Source organism: Antechinus flavipes, chromosome 1, assembly GCF_016432865.1.
Source record: "Antechinus flavipes isolate AdamAnt ecotype Samford, QLD, Australia chromosome 1, AdamAnt_v2, whole genome shotgun sequence".
In the NCBI taxonomy this organism is placed as follows: Eukaryota; Metazoa; Chordata; class Mammalia; order Dasyuromorphia; family Dasyuridae; genus Antechinus; species Antechinus flavipes.
Window position 1 is genome coordinate 665,087,581 of NC_067398.1, and position 18,130 is coordinate 665,105,710.

The window sequence follows — 18,130 nt, forward strand, 5'->3', positions numbered from 1 at the left end:
AAAATTGGTATGGATAACATCTTTTATCTTGTGCATGAATTGGATTTAAGTGAAACAGTGTTGTGAGAAATTATCAGCCTCACTCTCTCTTCCAAAATATAGTTAAAGAATGGACATTTCAAAAGCAGTGAGGGCTGTAATATCACATTTAACAGTTTAAGGATCTAGTCTCTGTTGTCTATAGTCACCCTTAACAGGGTACTAAGAAAGGATATTTTTCTCTTTCACTGAGAAGAAGTTCACTTAATCTGGAGAGTTTCCAAACTCCTCTAATTTGCAAATAACCAAAGAAGCTAATTCGTCCATTCAACTCCAACATTCATTTCATAGTAAAACAAAACAAAACAAAACTCACAACTCACAATAAAAAATTCAAAGTCTGTCTCTCCCCATTAGTCCCTCTACCATAGATGTTCTTATACTTTCTCTGTCATGAATCTCTTTGGCATTCTGATAAAAATCCACGAATGCCTTTTTAAAAGAATGTTTGTTTCCAAAATTCATAATCGAAGTAAATGTTACATTTCAGTTAGCAATCAGTGAAAATAAGTATATAATTTCTCCCAATCTCCTCTTTACAGGCTATCTGATATCTATCCATATTATTATTGTAGATCATGTGCTCCAAGTTAAGAAGCCATTCTCATTGAAGAGGTTGTGAGAGATCAGTTAGGTTCCCTTCTGTGACCCTTCTACTCTGTAAATCTGTAGGTGCCATGAAGAACCATAAGATCTAATAGCTCCTCATAAAATATAAAGATTCAATGCTCTCTACTGACCTGCAAGAGTCAGCAGCTCCCTTGACTTTCTATTCATCAAGGCAATGGTTTCTTTTCAATGAGAAAGCTTTTAGCAAAGATGCTAAAGAATCAATTATCTCAGATGAAATCCTTCTATGTTTTCAGCCTCTGGCTTCTTGAAACTCCTCTTGTTCTAAGTTTCTCTCCCTCCTTCTATACCTTCTGAGATTTTCTTTTTAAAACTTCTTCTTTAATCTTAAAGAAAGAAAAGGGATCTGTATGTGCAAGAATGTTTGTGGCAGCCCTCTTTGTAGTGGCCAGAAACTGGAAACTGAGTAGATGCCCATCAATTGGAGAATGGCTGAATAAATTGTGGTATATGAATATTATGGAATATTATTGTTCTGTAAGAAATGACCAGCAAGGTGATTTCAGAAAGGCCTGGAGAGACTTACACGAACTGATGCTGAGTGAAATGAGCAGGGCCAGGAGATCATTATATACTTCAACAATAATACTATATGATGATCAATTCTGATAGACGTGGCCATCTTCAGCAATGAGATGAACCAAATCAGTTCCAATGGAGCACTAATGAACTGAACCAGCTACATGCAGTGAAAGAACACTGGGAGATGACTAAGAACCATTACATGGAATTCCCAATGCCTATATTTTTGCCTGCCTGCATTTTTGATTTCCTTCACAGGCTAATTGTACAATATTTCAGAGTCCAATTCTTTTTGTACAGCAAAATAACAGTTTGGTCATGTATACTTATTTTGTATTTAATTTATACTTTAATATATTTAACATGTATTGGTCATCCTGCCATCTAGAGGAGGGGGTGGGGGGAAGAAGGAGAAAAATTGGAACAAAAGGTTTGGCAATTGTCAATGCTGTAAAATTATCCATGCATATAACTTGTAAATAAAAACTATTTTAAAAAAAACTTCTCTGGAAAAAGATTCTGAGAAGATGGCAGAATAGGTCAGAAAATTCCAAACTCTCCAGATTTCCCCCACAAATAAGACAAAATAACACCTCAGAGTGAACATAGAGCATTAAAAACAAATAAGAGTTGGGACAGAACAGTGATCCTCCTAGGACAATCAAACCAGATCTAAAGAAAGATAATAGGACTGATGTTTGGCCCATATGAAGGTAAATACCTTCAAATTAGCTTCACTGAAATAGCAAGTGTGAGAGCCCTGGAGCTAGTTTGTCTAGATGATAGCCTTTGCCCTAGCCACAGGAATTTTCACCTTCCAATCAGTATGGGAAGTCCAGCAACTGAATTGGGGGAGATTGAGGGAACCTCTGCTGATAAGGGATGCCAGGTCCAGTTGTGCTGCTGAGAAGGTCTTGGGCAAGAAGGAACCAGCACATACCTAGTGAGTGAAGAAGCAGTGGGGCAAGGATGCTTCTGGCTATGAACACTTACAGGAGAGTGAAGTTCCTGATTCCAGACTAGAGGCAAAAACTAAAGGAAGACCTGAGGCCAAAAGCATTATCACCACCACTCCAGGACTAGGGGTGGTTACACTCACAATCTACTATATTTTTTTTAAATAAGCTGACAAAGAAAAAAAGAACTCAACCATAGAAAATTACTATAAGAATAGGGAAGACCCAGGATTCATCTTCAGAAGACGATACTGAAGTGAATAAAAAAGACTCTCCTACCCCAAAGAGTAATGTCAAATGGTCACCTGCACAATAAGAATTCATTAACAAACTCAAAAAAAAAGAATTTAAATCACAAATGAGCAATTGAGGAAAATTTTTTAAAAGAACAATTAGAGAAAAAGATTATAAAAAAAGAAAGTCAACCAACTAGAAAAGGAGATTCTGAATCTTAAGAAAATGTTGCCTTGAAAATTAGAACTGAGAAAAAACAAAAAATTAAAAAGAAAAAAAAAGAAAAAGAAAAAAAGAAAATGAGAACTGGCCAAGAGGAATTCACAAAGTTATAAGAGACCAAGAAATAAGAAGAATGAATATAATAAGAATGAAAAAATAGAAGAAAAGGTGAGACATCTCATAAGAAAAACAACTGATGTGGAGAACAGATCAAGAAGAGAAAATATAAGATAATTGGACTGGTTGAAAGCTGCTCAAAAAAAGGATCATGATACAATAATAAAAAGGAAATAATTAAAGAAAAATGTCCAGAAATGTTAGAACAAGAGAGGAAAGCAGAAATTGATGAAAAAAATCCATCAATCACCACTATTTTGCTATTGAGAAGTTGGATCTCTTCCTCAGAAAACTACTTTTGCATATCTTTTGACCATTTATCATTTGGGAAATGGCTCCTATTCTTATAAATTGGAATAATTTCCTTATATACCTTAGAAATAGGACATTTATCAGAAAGAGATTCAATAAAGAAAACCTACAGATGCATAATATCCAAATTCCAAAAACCCCAGGTCAAAGAGGAAATATTAAAAACAAGAGGAAAAAAAAGGAAATTCAAACACATTGGAGTCACAATTAGAATCTCACAAGATCTAGCAGTGGTAACATTAAAAGACCACAGATCTTGGAATTCCATATATAGAAGAGAAAAAGATTCAGGGTTGCAGCTGAAAATATCATACCCAGCAAAATTAAATATAGTCCTGAACAATAAAAATAGATATTCCATGAATTGCCTGACTTTCAGGATTTTGTAGGGAAAAGACTTGATCTTAATAGAAAAGTTGACATACAAGATCCAAAAGAAATGAGATAAGCATCAAAGACTAGTGTCAAAGGATTCTATAAAAACAAACTATATTTTATACATGAAAATGTAAACCATATGTCTGATATTGTCACTAGTAATTGAATAGTTTGGAGGCAAAAGATTGGACTAGAGCTGAATGTTATGTGATCTAAAAAATAAAATCATTGACAGAATCCATGCCAGCATGATTTTTTACAACATTATCCCTTGCACTCACTTCTGTTCCGATTTTTCCCCTCCTTCCTTCCACCCCCTCCTCCAGATAGCAAGCAGTTCTATACATGTTAAATAGGTTACAGTGATTATGTTATATGAATAGCATGTGAAAGCATAACATAGAAAAATTAGATGGGGGAGGAAATTCTGGTAGTTCTAGAATTCTAGAATTGTATCAGGAATGGATACACATATATCTAGAAATGCATAAAAGTCTTAGAAGACTTTTTTTTTTGGAAAGAAATATATTTTATAAATAAATAAGAGGGTGGGGAAATAAGAGGTTATAGAGGTTATAGAAGGGTGTATAGATTAACAGGAATGGGATAAAGATAGAGGAAATGGGTCATGGAGGATAAGGGAGGGATCCTTGCAACATTTTAATTTGGGGGACTTTTTGTAATGGGCTGAGGCTTGAGTTGATGCACTGAGGTCCCAAGCACATGAGGCTAAATAGTAATTGAACCATACTCTATTAATATATAAGCTTGGAGAAAGAATGGCCCCCGTCTACTCTTTGTGCAAGTCCTGATGTGTTGTATAGGAAATGACGATTCTGGTGGGTGAAAAAGGAAGGGGAGGAGAGCTCAGACCTCTCTCTCTCTACTTTCTGTTTGTGAGGAAGGGGAGGACATGGCTCAGTGGGTAAAGCACCACCCCTGAAGTCAGGAGGACCTGAGTTCAAATCCAGCCTCAGACACTTCACAATTCCTGTTTGTGTGACCATGGGCAAGTCACTTAACCCCAACTACCTCAGCAAAAAGCAAAAAGAAGAAGAGAAACAAACAGAAAGCAGAGAGAGAGAGGTCTGAGCTCTCCTCCCCTTCCTTTTTCACTCCCCTGCCTCCACCCACCAGAATCATTATTTCCTATACAACACATCAGGACTTGCACAAAGAGTAGGCGGGGGCCATTCTTTCTCCAAGCTTATATATTAATAGAGTATGGTCCAATTACTATTTAGCCTCATGTGCTTGGGACCTCAGTGCATCAACTCAAGCCTCAGCCCATTACAACTTTTGCCAATCTGATTATCAGGAGGTAAAAGTTCAGAGTTATTTCAGTCTGCATTCTTATAATTATTAGAGATTTGGAGCTTTTTTGCATAGAGCTATTAAGAAATTGGATCTCTTTCTCTGAAAACTACTTTTGCATATCATTTGGCCATTTATTATTTGGGGAAGAGTTCCTATTCTTATGAATTGGAATCATTTCCTTATATACCTTAGAAATAAGATATTTATTAGAAAAGCTTGCTGTAAGTATTTTTCTACTTAACCTGATTCTCTTCTGATTTTAGATGCTTTGACTTTGTTTATTCAAAACTTTTTAAATTTTATGAAATCAATATTGTCCACTTTACTTTTTATAATGCTCTCTATCTCTTTTTAGTCACCAACTCTTCCTCTATTTATAGAAATGACAACTAATTTCTTCTCCACTCTTCTAATTTTTTATGATGTCACTCTTTGGTTATACATATACATTCATTTTTACATATTTCCATATGAGTCAGGTTGGAAGAGGAAAATCAGAACAAAGAAGGAAAAATCATGAGAAAGAAGAGGAAAAAGATAAAAATGGTGCATGATGATCCATATTCAGACTTCATAGATCTCTTTCTTGATAGAGGTGGCATTTTTCATTCAAAGTTTGTTGAAATTGCCTTCGATCATTGAATTGATGAGAAGAACCATGTCTATAATGGTTGATCATTTGATGTCATTGTTAGTATCTAAATCATGAACCCATTTGGAGCTTACCCTGGTTTACAGTATTAGATGTTGGTCTAAGCATATTTCTGCTAGATTGATTTCCAGTTTTCCCAACAGTTTTTGTTAAATATTGAATTCTTGCCTCAATAGCTGGGATCTCTTCATGCTTATTTACTTTCATATATAGTATATCTGGTTTATTTTACTAATCAGTCCTTTATTTCTTAACCAATGTCAAGTTATTTTGATGATTATAATTTTATAACATAGTTTTAGATAGGACACAGCAAGGCTTTTTTTCTTCTTGCCTTTTTGAAATTAATTTTTTGTTATTCTTAAAATTTTCTTCTCCACTTGTAGGATTAACCTAGGTGTGGAGGCTTTCACACAGAGTTAAAGGCACAGACTTAAAAGGATGAAATACAGAAGTTTATTATTGCTCAGAACCTTGATTTGAACAAGATATAAGAAAAGAGGAGATATAGTATAAAAGTAATTTTTAATTAACACAGTGATCACCAAGTTAATATGAGAAACAGATAACATACAACATACATCATCACTGCTACAAGGAATCACCAACATCTGAATTCCTTGGCTAGGAGAATCTATTGTAACAGCTATTCAGAGTCTCGAGTAAGAAATTGTTAAGCAAGTCGTACAAGGCTTCTTGACTGAATTCTCAAAGTCCTTTTTCACAAAGGAGTTTTTATAGGCTAAGAACAAAGAATGCACTACACTAAATATTCTCACTAAATATTTTGGTTTATACTCAGTGTGGAACATATAAGCCAGGAGCCTCAGCTAGGTAGACTCAGAGCTGGATATTCAGAGAGATTCAGAAAGCAGAGAAGACAGGCGGGAGACAAGCCCTCAGAACTAAGGAAAGAAATGGGCCTCTATGAAAGCTAACTGGGCCCCAGAAAAAGAGACAAAACTTTGAAAGAGATAATAAAGGATTTGGACTTTAATCCCTGGCTACTCGTGGGGTGATTACTGAACTGAAACAAAGACTGTTCCCAGAGACACCCAAGAAAACCGAAACAGAGAACATTACATTTTTGAGCCTGCCATCAAGGCGGTGTGAGATGAAGTGAATAAATCTCTCTAAATCTACCTGGCTGAGGCTTCTAGCTTATATGCTCTGCACTGAGTATAAACCAATCATCATCTCACTAGGAAACCATTATTTGTTGTAAAATTAAATCAATCATACTGAACCATGCTAAACTAGATAATCATTGTCTATCAATTCCATTGACTTGGCACTTTGTTTCAAGTTCAGAGTTTTGGCCCATAATAGATCACAACATAGTATTTTTACTTTCTGTTGTTGTTTGTTTGAATTTTATTTTCTTTCTCATTCTTTTTTGCTTTTTCATTTGATTTTTCTTGTGCAGTATAATAATTGTGGAGATCTGTATAGAACTGCACATGTTTAATATATAGATCACTTGCCATCTAAGGAAGAGCATTGGGGGGAGGGAGGGAGAAGAAATTTGGAATACAAGGTTTTTCAAGGGTGAATGTTGAAAACTATGCATATGTTTTGAAAATAAAACACTTTTTTTAAAAAAGAAAATTTTATGGATGTAGGGACCCACTTGGTATGCTTTCATGAATCTCAGACATGAACTATATTGAAACTTTATTTTGAATTTTTCCTTAAAATAAGTTCTGACAAGGTTGCTCACTATCACCATTACTATTCAATATTACATAGAAATGTTAGCTTTGGCAATTAGAAAAGAAAAGAGATTAAAGGAATTAAAATAGATAATAAGAAAACCAAATTAATACTTTTTGCAGATGATATGATGGTATACTTAAAGAATCCTAGAGAATCAACTAAAAACTACTAGAAACAATTGACAGCTTTATCAAAGTTGTGGGATACAAAATAAATCCACATAAATCATCAGCATTTTTATATATTACCAATAAAATCCAGCAGCAAGAAATAAAAAGAGAAATTCGATTTAAAATAACTGTCAATAGTATAAAATATTTGGGAATTTATTTGCCAAGGAAAAGTTAGGACCTATATGAACACAACTACAAAACACTTTCCATACAAATGAAGTCAGATCTAATCAGCTGGAAAAATATCAAGTGCTCATGGGGAGGCCAAGCAAATATAATAAAAATTACAACACCTAATAAATTAATCTACTTATTTAATGCTGTACCAATCAAAGTCCCAAGAAATTATTTTACAGATCTAGAAAAAAATAATAACAAAGTTCATCTGGAAGAACAAAAGGTCAAGAATTTCAAGGGAATTAATGAAAAAAAATGCCAATGAAGATGGCCTAGCTGTGCCAGACTTAAGTTATATTATAAAGCAATGGTCATCAAAGCCATTGGATACTGGCTAAGAAACAGAATAGTTGATCAGTGGAATAGGTTAGATACACAGGACAAAATAGTAACTATTAGCAATCTAGTATTCGACAAACCCCAAAACCCTAGTTTTGAGGATTAGAACTCACTATTTGACAAAAACTGCTGGAATAATTGGAAACCTAGTATGACAGAAACTAGGCATTGACCCACACTTAACATCATATATCAAGATAAAGTCAAAATGGGTTCACTATTTAGACATAAAGTGATATTACAAGCAAATTAAAAGAACATAGGATAGTTTTTCTCTCAGATCTGTGGAGAAGGAAGGAATTTGTGTCCAAAGAAGAAGTGGAACTCATAATTGAACATCAGATAGATAATTTTGATTATATTAAGTTAAAAAAGGTTTTGTACAAACAAAGCTAATGCAGACAAGATTAGAAGGGAAGCAATAAAGAGGCAAAACATTTTTACATTCAAGAGTTCTGATAAAGGCCTCTTTTCTAAAATATATAAAGAATTGGCTTAAATTTATAAGAATTCAAGTCATTCTCCAACTGATAAATGGTCAAAGGATATGAACAGAAAAATTTCAGATGAAAAAATTGAAACTTCTTTTAGTCATATGAAAAGATGTTCTCAATCACTATTGATCAGAGAAATGCAAATTAAGACATCTACATCCCTCTCAGATTGGCTAAGATGACAGAAAAAATAATGGCAAATGTTGTAGGGGATGTTGGAAAACTGGGACACTAATACATTATTGGTGGAATTGTGGACAGATCCAACCATTCTGGAGAGCAATTTGGAACTATACTCAAAGAGTTATCAAACTATGCATACGCTTTCACCCAGCATGTCTCTACTGGGTCTGTATCCCAAAGAGATCATAAAGGAGGGAAAGGGACCCACATGTGCATACATGTTTGTGGCAGTCCTTTTTGTAGTGGCAAGAAACTAGGAACTGAGTGGATGCCCATCAATTGGAGAATGGCTAAATAAGTTAGGGTATATGAATGTTGTGGAATATTATTGTTCTGTAAGAAATGACAAGCAGAATGATTTCAGAGCGGCCTGGAGAGACTTACATGAACTGATGCTAAATTAAATGAGCAGAAGATCATTGTACACAGCAACAAGAAGATTATTCAATGATCAATTCTGATGGACGTGGCTCTCTTCAAGAATGAGATGATTCAGATCAGTGGTTTTGTGATGAAGAGAGACATCTATACTCAGAGAGAGGACTGTGGGAATTGAGTTTCAATTGCAACACAGCATTTTCACTCTTTTTGTTGTTGTCTGCTTGCATTTTATTTTGCTTCTTATTTTTTCGGGTTTGATTTGATTTTTCTTGTGCAGCAAGATAATTATATAAATATGTATGCACATATTGGATTTAACATATATTTCTACCATCCTTAACATACATTAGATTACTTGCCATCTGGGAGAGGAAGGGAGGGGAAAATGGAACACAAGGTTTTGCAAAAATTAATGTTGAAAAATTATCTATGCATATGTTTTGAAAATACAAAGCTTTAATAAAAAAGGGAAAAATAAATTCTGAGACATAAACAGAACAAACAAAAGAAGAAAAATAAAATCTGAGGGTTCAGTCCTCAGGATTGGACCAATACTTGTCATTTTGGTGACTTTGGGGATCTCTGGGTTACTATAATAATAGTAATAATAGTAACAATAGGAAACAACAACAAAATATGTATATACAGATTTATGTTAGTAGTTCCATTTATGTACATGATTTCATTTGATCCTCAGAAAAACCATGTGATGTAGGGTTTGTTATCAACATTTTATAGATTCAAAAACTGAAGATCTGATAAATTAAGTGACATCAAGAGATACAAAGCTAGTATATGGTAAAAGCTATATTCAAAACCCAAACTTCCTAATCAAAATTCTAAGCACTCTATCCACTATACCATACTCTTCCCAATGAAAACTTGGAATGACAAAAAATCATTAATATTTTATGTATTAAAATTAAATAAAATTAACAAACAAGTTTGGTTAGTTGAGTTGAAGTTCAATCTTGAGTCTTTAACAAAACATTTTTACACCCACACAGATACATATATAAGTATATGATAGAAAATAGATATATGATCTTTACCATCTATAATACTGAGCCAAATCTAATTAGATGAAATTTAATAGGAATAAATGGCTGATCTTAGACTGAGGTTCCAAACAAATTAAATTTATAAGCATAACATGGGGAAGACAAAGTAACAAAAGCAATATGTATTGTGGTGTATTAAATGATGTAGAGATGAAAAGATAAAACTTTAATTATATCTGATAGCTATCTGTATCAGTTTGAAATTATTTCATATGGAAGAGTAATTAGACTTATTCTGTTTGGCCCCAGAAGACAGAATGAGGACAAAATGAGGCAAATCCACCAGGACATTGATTTTGGTTCAGTTGAAGCAAAAATTTCCTTGCAATTAAAACATGTGATGCCCTCAAAGGCAGTGGATTCTTTGTTGGGAAATAGTAGATGATTCAGATTGATCTGATGAAGTTCTTGAGATCCCTTCTTGCTCAGGATCTTCAGAGTTTGTTAATTTCTCCCTGCAATGTTGGACAGCTCTGATTGTTAGGAAATTTTCTACCATAATTTCTTGCCCCAAGGGGGCAGGAGCTGCTCAGAAACTTGAAACACAATTATATGATTTTTCTAATGAAGAGTTTGGGGGATCAAGCCTCTTAGGCACTAGAAATTTCAAATGTGCTTCCTTTTCTTTCCCAAGACCAGATACCAGCCATCTTAAGTCAGAGAAGAATCTATTTGTATCTCCTAGAGATATCATGCCAACTGCCTGAAACTCCACTTTTCTGGATCCCAGAGTTTCTGCCATCTTCATCTTCTATTGGAAATAGCAGATACGGTCAGGCAAATCTGTTCCCTTGGTGATGTTCAGTAAGTGATTGGAACCTGGAAGTGTTGGGAGAGGAAAGAGAGAAAAAAGAGGTGGGAAGTAAAGGGAATAAGAAGTAGTCTGTTGTTGATCAGAAACTCATGAAAAGTCTCCCAAATCCAACAGAACTCAAAACACAGTCTAATCCAGATAATAAAACAAGATAACTTGATACACTCCAGGGTTTGCTTGAAAACTCATCCTAAAGATAAGTTTGGAGGAAAAGCAAAGTAGAATAAGCCTTATACTCTAGTCAGGTTCAAGTTTTATTTTTGCTGTTAACTTCTAGGACCTTGCTCTAATGATTCTTTTCTTGGTCCCTGAACTGCAAAATAGACATTAAAAATTCCCTATTGACATCATGGTGTTTTTTTGAGAGTCAAATGAGATCATCTTTGTGGGATTTTTTAACCCATTCATTTCAGCAAGATAAATTCATATTTTTTGTCATAATAGAAGAGCTATAAATCCATTCTGGCCTAATCCATCTCAGCTAAGTATAAACCAAATGCCAGGGATAATCTTTAGCTTGAAGTTTCAGATGCACCAATGGGAAGCTAGTGAAAAACAGAGGGGTTGTGTTCCTACTTCCAGGTACAAGAAACTTTAAGAAAGACCCTTTTCATTCAAACCATAGTGATTTCCTATATTCTTGAATTCTACCAATGTCTGAATGGCACAGTAAACTGAGCCTATCATTCAGGGAAGAGGTCACAAGTCAGAGAGAGTACCAAAGGTAGGGGAGATGACAGAAAGTTCCCTAACCTAATAGCAGCTATTATATCTATGCACATTTTAAAGGATTTTCTTAATTTTATCACACGTTGTCTCTTGGGGGAGGGGAGTAGCTAGGTGATGCAGTGAATAGAGCACCAATCCTGAAGTCGGTAGAATCTGAGTTCAAATCTGACCTCAGACACTTTATACTTGCTGACTGTGTGACCCTGGGCAAGTCACTAAACCCTAATTGCCTCGGGAAAAAAAAAAGTTATCTCTCAGATATATAATTTCCTATCAAGATATAATTTTTATTGTTTTTGCCATCTTATATCCAATTTGTCTTCTTGGCCTTTTTTCTTCTCTCTTTCTGCTTCTAATATGGGTTAGACCAGATGATCCGAAGTTCTGATTCTATTATATTTATTTCATCTTCTTTCCTATCTCTCCTTTTGTTTCACCTTCTATTCCTATTTCCATTGCCCTGCATACTAAGATTTTTGCCTAACACAATTATTACACACACAGAAAAATTAACCAGTATTCCTTGAGTTCTACTATGATTAAAACACAAGAAGTGTTTGGTGCCAGGTTATTTGATGGTATACAGTGCAACCATACTGTGAACAGTACTCTGAACAATTATTAGTTAGTTACTTCATTTATCTGCCTCTGAGGTTATAGAGAAGGCTGGGATAGAGAGAGACAGAGAGGGAGAAACCCAAATAAAAGGAAGAAGGGTTTTAAAGAACAGGTAAGATTGGATATGTGATATTGAGGTAGGGAGAGAAAAATGCTTTCAAGAATTCAAAAGGTTTTGCTAAACCTCAGAGAACAAAACTAAGGATAATGCAAGGAAATTAGCAAAAAAATTATTTTGACATGATGAAAAGAAAAATGTTCTATTCTATTCTAATTGTAATAAATATTCTAATTCTAATTCTAATTACAGCATGAGGGCTCTCAAAGAAGCACAGGCAGACATTACACCATGTCTAGGAGGAATTTCGTGAGGATTCTATGAAAGGAAGAACAGGACCTTTAGGAAAAGGTCTTCTACAAGATCTGCTACCCCTTTGAAACAAGAACTTCTTAAATTTCATCCCACTTTCCCCTGAATCACTTATTTTTTTTTTACTTTGGAAGGGTGATTTATTTTATAGAAACTGTTTATACTATACAATCTTAGAAAAGGCTTCTTTCTAGAAATCAGTTATCTGTCTAATTCATGTCAACTCAAAATCAATAGAGGAAGCACATTGGTGGAAGTTTATAAATATTTCAGATCTTAAACCTCATGCTACCCCCTAGAACAGTGAAGACAGACAATTGTTGTCCTCTAGGGATTCAATTTTCTGGTCTGAGTATAGATTAGACAAATAATCCCAAAGTACATTTTACACATGTGAAATAAGACTTGAGGTCTTAGTGAAGGATAAGCTAAGAATGAATTGTATGCCTCCTTTGGCCTGAACACAACAACCCTTCTGTGAGAGTCTTCTCTCTTACTAGCCATCAACTCCATCGGGGTCTATTCTTGTTACTCCCACCAATACCACCTTCCAAATGAGGAATAAACTCCTTTTCTTTATCTTTCCAACATTCTCTCTCTTTTGGATTTCAAGATAACTCCCTAAATAGATATGTATACTGTTTCTAGCACTTCTGTGCTAGTAGTAGCTATCTTTAGGTATTTGAAGGACAAGCAAGAAGTAATAGATGTGTTTTCCTCAGTCAAAAAGGACATGGCAAAAAGACAAATTTGGACTTGTTCTCAGAAAACAAACAAACCAGCAGGCAAATTTCTTAAAAGTAAAGCTTATCAAATATGTATCAGAAAGTGGTGCATTCCTGCTCATGGGAGATTTTCAAGCAACAATTGGATAAAGATTTCTCAACTGTAAAATCATCTTTCCTCACCTTTCCTGCTGTGTTTCTGAGTCTGTGGATTTCAAAATCAGGACTCCTTGCCCAGGGTCTTCTCATACCCAAACATCATGCCATCTTCCTTTTCCCATTGGTGAGTTCCTTCAGAAAATTCTTCATTTGAAAAGTTTGTCACTTTTCATTCTCCTCCCAACTGTTTTGAGTCTCCTGACTCTGTCATCATACCCTTGTATTGGTATCTTCCTTCTCTCTGCTTCATTCTCCTTCTTTGTTGAACTTTTATCCTTAACACTTAGCATACTGTATATATCACAAATAAAACCCTGCAAGAAGAGATACTAAAATATACTCCATTAAAAAAATACTCCATTTAAAATACTCCATTTAAAAAACAATAAAATATATGTAAGTCCACCTGCTAAAAATAAACCCAAGATCCATATGCACAAAATTATTTTTTAAATGTCATATACAAATAAATTCAGAGGTAATGTTAAATAAATGTGTCCTGCCTGCATAACCATGTAATAAGAGCTCAGTATGTATTTTATATAGCCACATCAAATTTGTCATCATGGAGGGAGAATTCTCATTTAGGTATAGGTTAGACCAGATAAGTTCTGAGATACCTTCCAATTATGAGATTCAGTGCTTCTGGAATTTTCAGAGAGTATACTTCAAGAAATTTTATCTCCTTTATTCAGACTGTTGTTGATTTTTCTCATTAATATGCCAGGTGGATAGTCCTTGTTTGAGATTGTTAACTTTACTCAAAAATAAAAGGTGAAGACCTGACTCCATTCTCTCTATAAATACTTTCCTAGACTAAATCACCCCATTTTAACCTGGGTCTGTCTTCCATCAACAATATTGCTGCCCTGGGCCACAATTTTTTTCAAAATTAATACATCTTGAAAATGAAAGAAAAACATAACTCAGCATAGATCAACTGGGATGGACTTTAGATAATAAATATCAGAGTTTTGAGGAATTTTAGAATATGTCAGAACTGGAAGATGTTATTTTCTGGAGCTTCCAAAGCCCTTTTAAGGTTGATGGAGCAGAGTATCAGAAGGGGGCGCTTTCCTATGTACAATCCTTAGGCAATCTTAGAGGAGCCTTAGCAATACAGAATCACCAAATACCAGAGAATTGAATTTATCCACTAATAATTATGTATAGCTACAGCATATAAGATGAGGAAAAATCACACTCCTCCTCCTAGATTCCTCCTTCACACAAGACCATGATTCATTTTAAAATTATGTAAAGGAAATTAGACCTATTGAAGAAAATAATTAGGGAAAAACATCTTTAAGACTCCCACCATTCTTCACTCCTTTTGAACACAGGATGTTCTCACAACTGCCTGATTTCTCAACTAAGCCCTCTTGTTAGCCAGAAAGCAAAAACAGATGTAGGAGTAAGTGGCTAATTCTCATGGTGGTATAGCTGTCTTGGAGGATGGGTATGGTTAGATGAGTACAGTGTGCAATCAGGGACAAGGGGTTGCGGGGAGACATGGTAGTGATGGTTTCCTGGGAGGTAGAAATGAAAATGTTGGTGTTTCCTTTACTTTACCTTCCTTTCTCAGTAGCTATCTAGACTAGAGCGGTAATGCACTGACTCCCAAATCAACCCCTCTTGCAGTTTTGCCAGGTCACTTTACAGTCTTGTCAGCATCTGACAATGTGAATTCTTTGTTTATATTCTTATTTATATTGTTTGTATATATATTAAAAAATTGCAAGAGATTTTTTTTATTTCTGGTTGGCAAAACTGGTTGTGAAAATAAATTATCATCTTGTGTTTTACCTTGTACAAAACAGAATTTGGAGGTTCAAATTATTATAAAGTATGTGATGATCTTGATCCTTCTTTAAAACTAGCTTGAACAGCAGGTACCACATGCATTTATTTTTATATTGCAGTAAATATCAAGTATATTCCACTGCTTCTATTTCTGCAAAAGTCATTTTTATTTTAATTGGTGTGGGCCATGCTCAGACCCTGAGTCCTAGTGTAAGAGAGATTCTGGCTGGATTGGTAGATAGGAATATTAATGATAGATGCCACAAACTTGAGCTTGTTTAATGTATCTGAAGAAATTTTTAGGAAAGAGGTTTTTTCCCCCAAGAATGATGACAGAAATAAGAGATGAGCCAAACAAAAGCTGAATTTTTATAGACAGCTACTTGTTCATTGGTTTCTAGTTAAAATGGTCTAGTCACCAATGCTTCACTAATGCATTTGCTTATACATTATTTAAAGGAATTTAACTGTTAAATTGTTCTCTACCTTTAATGAAATAGACTTCTTTGAAAACTGCAATTGTGTGTATGTTTATTTTTATTTCTTTTGATATTTGATATTACCATTTGATGAGATGGACTTGTGAACATTTTGACATGATATAATAATCTTGTCAATTCACTTTCATTAAAGATACTTTAGGTATCCTAGAACAGTACAGATATACAGATAAAATATGTATTGTTGTGCCTCCAAGAATTTTCTGAGTTAAAGCTTTTATAAAGTAAAATGAGATAATCTTCAAAAATGATTTGAAAGTTTATATTAGTCAGTAAACTCATTATGAGTCAGCAATGACATTGAGACAAATTAACCTAAGGGAAAATAATCTATGTTAAAGGAGATATGGCTTCCAATAAGAAGAAGTTGATCATCATATTGTCCTTGATCATAGAGTTACCTCATCTAAAGTATTGTATTTAGTTGTAGGTACAACAACTTAGAAAGGATATTGATAATTTGGAAAGGATACAAGGGAAAGCAATCAGGATGATAAAGGGCCTATGTAGATCAGCTGAAGGAACAAGAGTTATTTTGCCTAAAGAAGAGAAAACATGCAATATGGACGGTCTTCACATTTTTAAGAGCATATTATGTGGGACAAAAAAATGGGATTTGTTCTGCAAGTATTCAGAGAACTTGAAAATGTGAATATTTTGGCTCAATAGAAAGAAAAATAAGCAAAGTAAAACAGATTCTCTCAGAAAACTGAGAAGTCTCCCTTCCATGGAGGTCTTCAAAGAAAAGCAAGATCCTCAATTTTCAGATATATTTTTGTACCAGTATTTTTTAATAAAATTTTGTTCTGTATTTTATGCAATCTCTTTCATTTCTATGATTTGACGATTACAGATGAAGAATAGACAGCCCAAACTTTCAGTCATTCAAGATCATTGTTCTCTCTCTTTACTGTTGGCAATAAGAATTGACCTGCCCAAAGTATCTCCTTCTTTATTTCAATGTTTAATGGTCTCTGGTGCTTAAAGCAATTTTGAGATGGTGTTCATAAGCTTATCAATGTAGTTGTTCATATTTCAAAGATTGTCTTATTTGGAAGGAATCTCAGAGGCCATTGGGTCCAAGTTCTTTCTCTAACATGGAGTTGGAATGTGGGAATAGTGACTTATCCAAGATAACAAAGGTAATAGATGGCAGAGCAGAGAAATTCTAAGTCAAAGCCTGGTGTTCTTTTCATTTCATATGCAAGGATAATTGTATTTCCATGTAATGCTCTTTTCATTTCTTTTTCCAAGCAGAAAAGTCAGTTCCATGGTACCAAGAAACCAAACACAATTTACTGAATTTATCCTCCTGGGATTTTCTGAGAAACAGAATCAGCAAGGGCCCTCTTTGGACTATTCTTGAGCATATACTTGGTCACTGTGATTGGAAACCTGCTCATAATGTTGGCCATTGGCTCTGACTCTCACCTCCATACTCCCATGTACTTTTTCCTTTCCAATCTGTCCTTTGTGGATATCTGTGTAGTAACCACTACAGTCCCCAAAATGTTAGTGAGCATTTTGACACAAAACAAGGCCATTCCTTATGCTGACTGTCTTGCCCAGATGTACTTCTTTCTGTTTTTTGCTGATTTGGATAATTTCCTCCTCACGACAATGGCCTATGACCGTTTTGTGGCTATCTGTAACCCTTTACGCTATGGAGCTATTATGAGCCCTGAGGTGTGTGGCTTACTGGTTCTCCTTTCCTGGATAATAAGCTTTCTAAATTCCTTCCTTCACTGTCTCATGGTAACAAGACTCTCCTTCTGTACAGATTATGAAATTCAGCACTTCTTTTGTGATCTTCCTCAGATTCTGAAACTCTCTTGTTCCAACACTTTTATCAATAATGTCTTAGTATATATTGCATCTATACTGTTGGGTTTTCTCTCCCTCACAGGAATCCTTTTCTCTTATGTTCAAATTTTTTCTTCCATTTTGAAAGTCCCATCAACTGAAGGTAAGTATAAAGCCTTTTCTACCTGTGGATCTCACCTCTCTGTTGTTTCCTTATTCTATGGCACAGGGCTTGGAGTATATTTGAGCTCCTCAGTTACCCACTCTTCCTGGAGGAGCACAGTTGCTTCAGCAATGTATGCTGTTGTCACCCCTATGTTGAATCCTTTCATCTATACACTAAGAAATAAGGACATAAGAGATGCACTTAGGAGGCTTGTTAGAAGAATAGCCTCCTCTCAGTGATGGGTCTAGCTCCTGATTCTGGGAATAGAACACTAATACTTCTGGAAAAGATATTGGGAGGATTCATCAATCTCTTCTCACTCAGATCCATCCTCCATTTGGACACTACAGTGATTTTATTTAAGAACAGTTCTGATGCTGTTCCCTCTCTCCCTCCCTCAATTCCTACAGTGCAATGAATCCCATTGTCTCCCTATTGCTTCCAGGATCAAATACAAAATCCTCCATTTGACATTCAAATCCCTTTATAATCTACTCCCTTTCTAGTCTTATAATACCTTACTCCCTACCACACACTCTT

The 18,130-nt window shown here is 34.9% G+C and overlaps 1 pseudogene; it reads left to right on the plus strand.

The window, feature by feature from the left end:
• The first annotated feature begins 16,822 nt into the window (after positions 1-16,822).
• On the plus strand, positions 16,823-17,829 carry LOC127542458 (olfactory receptor 7D4-like; annotated as a pseudogene).
• Positions 17,830-18,130: the final 301 nt, after the last annotated feature.